At 34.2% G+C, this 10,599-nt stretch overlaps 2 non-coding genes across 2 annotated transcripts; both read right to left on the reverse strand.

Moving 5' to 3' along the window:
* Positions 1-1,812: 1,812 nt before the first annotated feature.
* LOC111884718 (U1 spliceosomal RNA) lies at positions 1,813-1,973 on the reverse strand. Its single transcript, XR_002847875.1, has one exon. It is a non-coding gene; the product is annotated as a U1 spliceosomal RNA (small nuclear RNA).
* A 1,626-nt stretch (positions 1,974-3,599) lies between these two features.
* Positions 3,600-3,760, reverse strand: LOC111884717 (U1 spliceosomal RNA). Its single transcript, XR_002847874.1, has one exon. It is a non-coding gene; the product is annotated as a U1 spliceosomal RNA (small nuclear RNA).
* Between the last annotated feature and the right edge of the window lie 6,839 nt (positions 3,761-10,599).

The raw sequence follows: 10,599 nt of genomic DNA on the forward strand, positions 1-10,599 counted from the left end.
TTCTCCCTTTGGAGATGTTAAGGCTCCATCAAGAATGAGACAATGACATTTGGGCTTATTTCAAAAAATAGTTTTTTGTTATTGCTTACATTTTGCTATTACTAATGGTTGGATTTTATTTAACTTGATAAGTTTATGTGGACTAAAAGAGCAAGTTATATAGAAATTTGCTAATGTGATTGGATTTTGATAAGTTATCTTGATTTTGATTATTCTATATTGGATTTGTATAAGTTATGTGTGGACTAAAAGATCATATGTTAATAACGCCATTAATTCAAGCTTGATATGTATTAGTAATGTATTTGATTTGAAATGATTATGTTAAGCTGGTACATCTATTAGTAATGTGATTGTCTTAATTTGAGTATGATTGTCTGAATTAAGTCAATCAAATTGATTGGATTATGGTCCCAAGAGAGTAAATGAAAGAATCCTCCTACCTACTGGTGAATGAGTTTTAGTGGTATGTTATTTTAGTGTCAAAATATTGTTCATGAAGTGTTCATGGGTATTTATTGATGTTGAAATCAAATGAAAGAATCCGATCACAATTGCTATGAATTTATTATATTAACCTTGATAAGTTACATATATGTTAAATTACAATTGCTCTAAATTGATTTTGTTAAACTTATGTATTAGTAATGTAACTATTATGTTGACGAGTTTTGAGTATTGTAATAATCCTACCACAATTGCTCTAAAATTGGTTTGTTCAGGAAAGAAAATTGGATGTGTGAAAGGTTGATGGAATTTACTGATAAAGTAGTTGTTGGGAAAATGATTAAGGTGATGCTTTCATTATTTCATAATAGCTCTGAATTGGGGTTTATTCAAGAAAGAAAAAATGGATGTGGGACAAGGTTGCCAAAAAAATACTAATAGGGCGGTTGTCGGAAGAAAGGAGACAAAGGTTACGAAAATTTACTGGAGTTGGACGGTGGATGGTGGTGGTGACTTGGAATATATGGACGATGATGGTGGTGGTATATAGTTCTTCAAGTGTTCAATGACATATCATCTCACATGTGTTATTTATGTGGTTTGACATAAAATATGCATGTCACCTCATATTTCATTAGGTTATACATGGTAACAAATTAATAAAAGGTTTTCTTCCTTTTATTAAACATGTCATAAGAAAATGCACAGAAATCAATTCAATTATCTTTTAATTTTTTTTAAAAACTTCGTTGGTTATAACGACAATAAACCTATGTAAAATAACTAAATATTACAAAGAAAATGAGACAATAAACCTATGTAAAATAACTAAATATTACAGAGAAAATGATAAATTGGCATGCGTATCGTGTTATCATTGATTATGAAAGAGGGAGGTTACTATCCTTATGGTCAAAATAGTGGCCATTTATAATAGGCAACTCATAAAACATTCTCATTATGTTAGAATAAAACGATTTATAAAATACTATTTATGTAATTCAATAAATATTAAAAAATAAAAAATAAATTGATAAAATCTTTGTATTTAAATATTTTTGTTTTATTTAATAATTAACACAAACAATCAAAAAAAATTGTTATCAGCATCAAACTCCAGTGGACTATGTATTTATAACATTTTTAAACTTCTAAATTATATCCCTTTTTAACAAATTAGTACTTTTTAAAATTTTATTAAAATTCTCATACTATCCACAAATTCTTCTTGTTACAATGATGGTGTAGAAACATGCTCAATTGGCATGTATAGTAGTATGAGGATTAAAACATACCTATTTAAATAAGCGTATAAGGCATACATAAACCTTTACCAAGAACAAAACATTTGGACTACGATATTGGGCAGGGGCTGCGCGAACGCAAGCCCCCACTGGCACAAATTATGATGTAGGCTCGACCACTTGGGCCGACCTTAGGCTAGCACCCCTCCTCAGTGCAATGAAAGTCACTAACCTAGGCCATGGTCCATCTTGACCAACCATTGACCCCATCCAGGTAAGTAAGTAATCCGTTTGCCTCGTGTTTTCTTTATACAGCTAACTCTCTCTTTCTTTTTCTTCTTACTGGCGATGTGGGATTACATTAAAAGTCATATTCCATTCCAAATACAACTCTGAGCTCTCGTAATCTTTCACACCTTTTACTTTGAAGACATCATTTTTGTTGAATGAATAAATGATTATTATCATGTGTGTGAAACAAAACAAAAGATTAAATTAATACAGGCTTATATAAGCCAGAATAAAAATACATAGTATACATCAAGCTGAAAACAAAGACATACATTTAAATGTCTATAATACATATTTTTTACTTTCTTTAAATGAGAATTTTACTTTATGGAAAAGCAGTAATCGTCTAATCATAAACATGAACACTATTTGATTTCAACTTATCTCACACACACACATTGAACTTCTATCTTTATCAAAACTAGATGTTGAATTTGTATCAGATTCCTTGAACTTTGATAATTTATCAACAAGAGATTGTGATTACAGCTAAAACACATTGAACCATTTGAGTTTACTAATAACACAAGAATGTCAAATACTTTTGAAAAAGACAAAAGACAAATGAAATGCAAAGGTTTAATCACTAAAAAAAATGAAAACCCTGATTGATAAAATGGTGAAAGTATGTTGTGTTTTTATGTATTTTTCTCTAGCCTAAATAGATAACATCATGGATGTGATTTCCATCAATGCTCGGCTACCTCAGTTGTGTCCTGTAATGGAGGATGCATCCATGTTTCACTTATTTGTAAACAATAACACAACAAACATACAATTGGAAATTAAATACAATTTGTCGGGGGTATTAGTGTCTTTTTCCGTTGCTATCGAAGTTTTAGGGTGGTTTTAAATCGTGTTTGTTTGTACACTTACATTCCCTTTACTCTTGTAGGCATTTATAAAAGTATGCAAACATCCATATACACTTCTTCGCTCCAATCACATAAGCTATAGGTTTCTAAAAAAAGTAATAAAGGAAAAAAAAAACATGGTAAATGACTGTTTTACTCTTTTCTGTATGGTGTATATCATGTTGAATTAGAGTAAATTACCACTTTACCCTTCTCTTTGCAAGTGGTGATATATTTAAAAATGATTTTATCTTTGGACCAAAGAAGAAACTACCTTTTTACCCTTCTGTCTCTACAAGTGCTGCTAAATAAGAGTAATGATATTTTACCCTTATGTCAACAACGTAAAAGATTGTTTCTTTTTGGGCCGACCGTCTGAATTTAATCTAAATAGAAGTAAATGATCATTTTATCATTTTTGTCAAGTGATGTTGAATAAAATATTTGAGATGCATTATTATAAATTAAAATTGTTAATGCCAAGATATTAAAAAGGTTCGAGACACAATAGGGCAAGCCTCATTCGGTAATCATTCTATTATTAAAGCCGTGAAAAGTCATCATCATACAAGAAAACAAGTGGAAACTGTATTCAGCTTTACGTTTTCAAATAGGAAAAATAAAATTTTGAAAAAACCGTAATAATAAAATATTACTGTTTGTTTTGAAGATCTAAACGTCATAAATATATGAAAAAAATTAAGTCAACAATTAGCTCATCACAGGAGTAGGCTTTACAAGAAAACTTGAACTGATGAATTTGGCAGAGGCTGCGCGAACGCAAGCCCCCACTGGCACAAATTATGATGTAGGCTCGACCACTTGGGCCGACCTTAGGCTAGCACCCCTCCTCAGTGCAATGGAGGTCACTAACCTAGGCCATGGTCCATCTTGACCAACCATTGACCCCATCCAGGTAAGTAAGTATTCCAATGTCCTCGTTTCCATTTTATACACCTCATCTCTCTATTACTTTCTATCCTCTGCCGATGTGGGATCACATAAAAAAATTCATGTTCACTATTCTAGTCTCGTTTCTTTTTCCTCTTCCTTCTCATGTGAACATCAAAATTCAAAACTAACGCATATGCATTTTCTTTTCAATCAAGGCTTATATATAAACTACAACTAAAACAAAAGCCAAAAAAGAAGATATACATTTACGTGTATGTTAATGATTAATCAACAAAAAATGTAATCATGATCGGACTTTGATTCCTATGTATCATTAGAATTTAAAAAATAAAAAAACAAAAAAATACGCTGAACTTGTAGTGTATTCTATCTCGTATATTGTACTAAATGTGTATGGATTATGAAGCAAAACTTATATCATAAACTCTTTGATATTTGACATAGTATATATGTAGTTGAATCATATTGTCATATGGCACCGCAACTAGATCCGTTGAAAATAACTGATACCTGATTACCTAGTCATCCCAACCCATTTTGAATTCGAGTAGATCGGGTCGGGTAAACAAGTATCAGATTCATAAATTCGGTAATTGGGTAACCCGATATTTAAATAAGTCGGGTATCATGTATGTTTAAAAAAAAATTGGGTATACCGGATACTCGATTAAAAAAACACCTAATATTCTTAACTTATTGATCCATATGGATTTATTAATTTATGTAGTTATTGTTCCTTCTAGTTTGAACCAAATACGACATGGATTTATTATTTATAAAGTAAAGAGTAAAAACTAAATTGCACTTTGAAAAAAAAAATAATGCTTACATATAAAGAAATATAACGAAAATGAATCGCACGATTAGATACTTTTTGATTACTTTTTTCGAAAATGAATGGGACGGTTGGATACCTTCTGAATACGTTTTTTTTAGTCAAATACACATCATATTTCAACTAATGTAACGACCCAAAATTATAAGGTAAATTTTCATTTTTAATTCAACCGGAAACATCGATTATCTTTTTTCTAGTTAGTCAAAAGTATTTCAAAATAAAAACTGTTATCAGAGTACAATCCCGAGATCATAAAGTTGTAGAAACATGAGTGGATACATTCCGATCAAGTCGGGCACTTCCCTTTCGAACCTGAAGTACTTGAAACCATAACCATAAAAACCGTAAGCACAAAGTTTAGTGAGTTTCCAAAAATAGCTAGCATCCTACATAACATACATTAGGCCTAGCCCTTCCTGATCCATGGGCCTAGCCCAACACACAAATGGGCCTAGCTCGTCATATAGTGGGTCTAGCCTAACATACAATGCAAGAGTCACAAAGACAACTAGCATAAGAGATCGTAGTGGGCCGGCATTGGTGCCTTCAACCCACGGGTACAATGAGGAGACTCGCCTTGATCCAAGATAACCAAATACACGAGTTGTTGCCACCGGAATCCTCACGCTGAACACAACCAAATTATCCATAATCAATATTTAAGGTATTTTCCCAAAATCCAAGGTCCAAGCCATATATAATCCTTCCAATGGGTAAAAGACCATTTTACCCCTCTCATAACCGACCCCACAACCTATGGCCTAAACTCCAAAAGACCCAAGGCCCGAAATGAGCATCTCAGGAGTACACCCTACGTATTGAACTCGTACGCCCCATGTACTGTTTTCCGATGCACAATGTATTACTCACCAAGCCTAAGGACGGGGACACCATGCTCTACACTGAGCGTACGCGTATGTACGACCAACGTACTTACCAGGTGACTAAATCCTTCATTAAGCACTTAATGCTTAATACCAAAACGTCTAAACTTCGATCTAACCTCTAAATAAGGTCTTAATCCATAAAGTTGCCAACTTTACTCCCTTGCATGCCTTAATGGGGACCCAAAACCCGTTTTTATCCATCTAAACCCATAATATGAACCCCAGCTTATGCATGATTCAACCAACCCCATCCAGATGACATTTTTATGCACCCACAACCTCAGAAAATGCTAAGATCTAACATTCTAAGCTCCTGGAATAGCTCATACTCACAAGAATGACTATATGGACCAAAATAAACCCAAAACATGCCTTATACTAAATATAACACATAGAGTCGTCAAGTTAGAAGCTTTATACCTCCTGGAAGTTGATAAAGATTATTAGAGCTTGGATCCACAAGCTCCAAGCCAAGCAATGATTCCAACAAGATCTCCTCCTTCTCCAAGGCACACCAAAATCATACCAAATCACTCAAAAGCCTCAAGAATGCTCAAATTAAGGCTAGGGGTTCGAATTTAGGGTTAAGGTTGATGGAGGCTGGAGATAATAGGGTTTGACATAAGTTAAGGACTTTAAATATGGTCCAATACCCTAAATTAGGGTCTGCACCTAACTGGAGTATGCCTTGCGTAACGTACTACAAGGCCATGCATGATCCATTTGAGATAGTATGCCTGGCGTATACCCTGTACACCCAGCATACTGGGCTTAGCCCAAAAACCTCCTAACTTCCGAAAGTCATAACTTCTTCTATCTAAGTCTAATTTTGACGATCCTTATATCTACGGAAAGGTAATGATAATATCTACAATCCTATCAACTCTCATTTGCCTTAAAACTTTTCGAACTTAAATCCAAAATTCATAAAATACTTAAATTATCACTTTACAATTATACCCATGGGCTCTAAAACACAAACCAAACTCTCGGATCTCATAATCTACATTATCCACATCCAAAGGGGTCTAAATCTCTATTTCCCCAAGGCCCCAAGCCTTATGATAACTGATCTTCAGGTTATAACCCCGAATTGGGAAACGATTCGAAACAGGGTGTTACAACTCTCCCCCACTTAAATTATAGTTTGTCCTCGAAATCACTCCTTACCACCCTCTTGACAACTAAACGCTCCGAACAATACCTCTTGATTCCCCGAAACACCGGAAAGGTTGACTCATACTCTCGGCGACCCTCCAAAGCTACCATCAAAACCTAGGGGTGGCAATTGATGACACGACACGAAAAAAATACACGAAACGAAACGAAATTGAGACAAAATTGAAAATTGAATTCGTGTTCGTGCCAGGTGTAAAAAACACGACGTCATGTCGTGTCGTGTTCTTATTCAAAATTTGACACGAAATTGACACGATTTAACATTTTTTGTCGTGTTTTTCGTGTTTGTCGTGTCTTGCATGTTATGTATGAATAAATATTAATTAAATACATTAATTTTTATTTCATGTTATCTTTGTCGTGTAGTGTCGTGTTTGTCTTTTTTTAATCGGTTTGTTTTCGTGTTAGTTAAAAAAAACACGAGATCGTGTCGTGTTGTGTTCGTGTTACATAATACCTTGTCGTGTCGTGTCATGTCAGCCAAAAACACGACACGATAGCCCGTTTTGCCACCCCTATCGAAACCCAACCTTATCATAACTTACACTCCCAATGATGAACAACTCACTGATCCCTTATCATACAAACAAACACCTTACTGCTATAATTCCTAAACCCCCAAAACCTTGTCTGACCTCCACACATGTAGGACCATCCCGAAACACAAGCACTAGGTCCTCTTACTTAATCTGAACTGAAAACATCATTTTGATCTTGAATTATCCAACTGGCACCCTTGGCAGGTAGATTCCTCAACCATAGCTTGTTGATGAAAATATCTTTTGTATATACAAGGACAACTCCCAACGTGAGTCTCGTTCATTTGTCAACCCGGTACATAACTCACATCCCAAAATCCAAATATTTACACTTGCATTTTGACCGAAATATTCTGATTCCACAACGACCTTCCACTAAACTAAGATATAAAATCCTCAATCCACCGTGGAGACTAACAGTCTCACCTTGGTCCAACCACCCGTCTCCTACTGAGAGTCTGACTGATAAAGCTACCCTAACATATACATCACATGGATACCAACCACTAACCACATATTCATCATACTCTAAATGTCATCCAATACCTTGCTCCAACCAATCTTCATCGGGTCTTACCCATACTATCATAACCATATGGGCCTTGCCCACGGGTCTTACCCATACTGCACAATCGAACGGGCCTCGACCACGGAACTGTTAGGTTTTAAGCATTCTAACACTCCTAAGTGTACATGCAACCCTAAATACCTTGGATCTATGTTTTCTCTATTATACATGCAAATATGAACTTTCCAAGGTATTCATCCTAACTAGCATAATAACATTGATTCAAATGAATATATCAAGTTAGAATTACATACCTCTTTGATGTAGATTATCTTCATGAAGCTTGAGTGCCTAGTGCCCTAAGTGTGACACCTCAAATGGTTCACATAACACCAAATACAATTGGAATAAATTGAGAGAACATACACACTTCATGAAATCGGCTAGCCCTTCATTCTCACACATAGTGGGTGATTTCTTGAGCTATTAGGGTTACACCATGTAACTCATAACTTTACCCATTCCTTATGATCCATGGATTTTAACCTCCATGGAGTATCCATGGGTCACCCCATGGACTTAGTCCAACATAAGGAATCTTGGATCACAATCCCACATATATAAGAATGAATGATTTACACAATCAACCCATATATTTAATTAGTCTCTTTTTGATCACTTAATTAATTCCAAATTAATTATTGATCAATACTAATTAAATAACCTTACTAATATATTAGAACTTATAGTATATTAACAAACCTTAAGTGTTATTTCTCTCATTATAGTCTATCCAAATGCATGATGCCATGCAACCCAAATGGACCATGACGAGTCGGGTCAAGTCTCACCAATTATAGTTATAGACTTATACATTAATCCAACAGTCTCCCACTTGGATAAGTCTAAAACTATTATTGCGTATGACTTCAAGAACCGACTGGCAATCGTAGCTCTCAAAAGCTTATGTCGAACTCTGACCTTGTCGATGAACTTTGACCTTTGTCAATGACTTGTCCATTAGATAAGGGATCATATATTCCTCCATTCTAGATATCATATGGACTGAGACATGGATTATAATCATTCTCTCTGTCCATTTGTTGTTTCCCGATTTCCGATTTATGACGACTGACTAATTGAACAAATCAAATCAGTCCAGGCCCGGCTGAGCACTTACATTTGTCATCATCAAATCATCGAGGGGCCCACAGATATCGCTTTTATCCCGAAGGTAAAAGGAATGGATAAACTTCGACTCATATGGCTTGTTCTACTACTTGTTGAATCATACATAAAGGCACGTTTTATAACATCGAGTTACCGAATGCGTTTCGTGCAATCAATGTACAACCAACTCATAGTAACAACTCATATCTCTAGGTTTGAAGAATATAAGATATTATCGTCTCATGATCACTTGTGATAAAATCCATGAAGTGATTCCAATGAGCGCGGGTTGAATCCAATACTCATAACTTATGAACACTCATGAGTGTTGTAGCTCTTTGTCCAACATCTTAGACCTCTACAAGCCAGCCCATGACAGTCTTAATTCATATATACTTCCAACATATGACCGACTGTGGATGGTTTGAATAACTTAGTCATCCAGAACAATGACCTAGTTATTCTGGAAGTTAAAACATGCAAAGTGAAACACAATAATAATTGAATCCAATATGGTATCAAAACCTATGAACATAAATAAAACACCTTTTATTTATCAACATATGATTAAACATTATTCATTGTATACTGTTTCAGCTATCAACTTTATTCTTGAATTTAAAACAATAGCTGTCCCATGCTCCAAGCATGTACATTATGTTTTCTAAACACTAGTCATGTCATACACCAAGTATGCATACTATGTTTGTCTATGATCTTTACTTTGTGAAATAGATCAATTGAACATAACTCCAATGATCCTCTTTTCACAGTCCCAAATCCTTACTACAAATGCAAGAATTCCAAATTCATGCCATTTACTGAAATTTGTTAGATTCTAAACTTATATGCATTGATCCTCTTGTAATGATTATGCACAAAGTCAGAAAGACTTGACCACAACCATTACAGAGCATTCCAAAGGATATCAACTCCTTGGAAACATCCTTCTTGCATTAAGTTTCCTAATCTTACATAGATTTAATAATTTATAACTTTGAAACATTTCCATATTCCATTTTAACTATCACTTCTGAACAAGAGTTGCCTCTTTACAGATTATGTCAATATGGTCCTTCCAGAATTATCACTATACTTCCAACTGTCCTTGAGCAACCAATCTTTGGTAAACCTTAGATTATCCTCGATAATTGTTTAAGCCTTTTAGTCATATCCAATTCTAGACCTTTTCCCCTCTTAATGCCCCAAACATTTGGAAAATTTTAGAAAAGATGAATATAGCACATGTAATCGATCCTATATCTGAAGCATATGGGACACGATTTCATGATGTCTCACATAAAGACTAAACCAGTCTTTTGTTATAACATATCCATTTCTATTTGCCAAGTTCTCATAATTCAGGTTATGAAAAGGGATGCCGTAATCATAATCGAATTTTAGAACGCAAATAATGGATCCATATATATAATTTTCTTATGTTGAGCCATTCCAACATAACATTCATATATATATATATATATATATATATATATATATATATATATATATATATATATATATATATATATATATACTTGACTAGATACGATTAAGACCTCAATCTAAGCTTTTAGATTTGAGATGAAGTATAATTTCCTCTCCCTCAATTATAGCAAAACAACTATTTCCCAATTGAAACTTTTTGTTTTTTATAATTAACATTGCTAACTTGCAACCTTTATCATAATTATGATGCTCTCACTAACATGATGATTATTAGCATA

The sequence above is a fragment of the Lactuca sativa genome, chromosome 2, assembly GCF_002870075.4.
Source record: "Lactuca sativa cultivar Salinas chromosome 2, Lsat_Salinas_v11, whole genome shotgun sequence".
Lineage (NCBI taxonomy): Eukaryota > Viridiplantae > Streptophyta > Magnoliopsida > Asterales > Asteraceae > Lactuca > Lactuca sativa.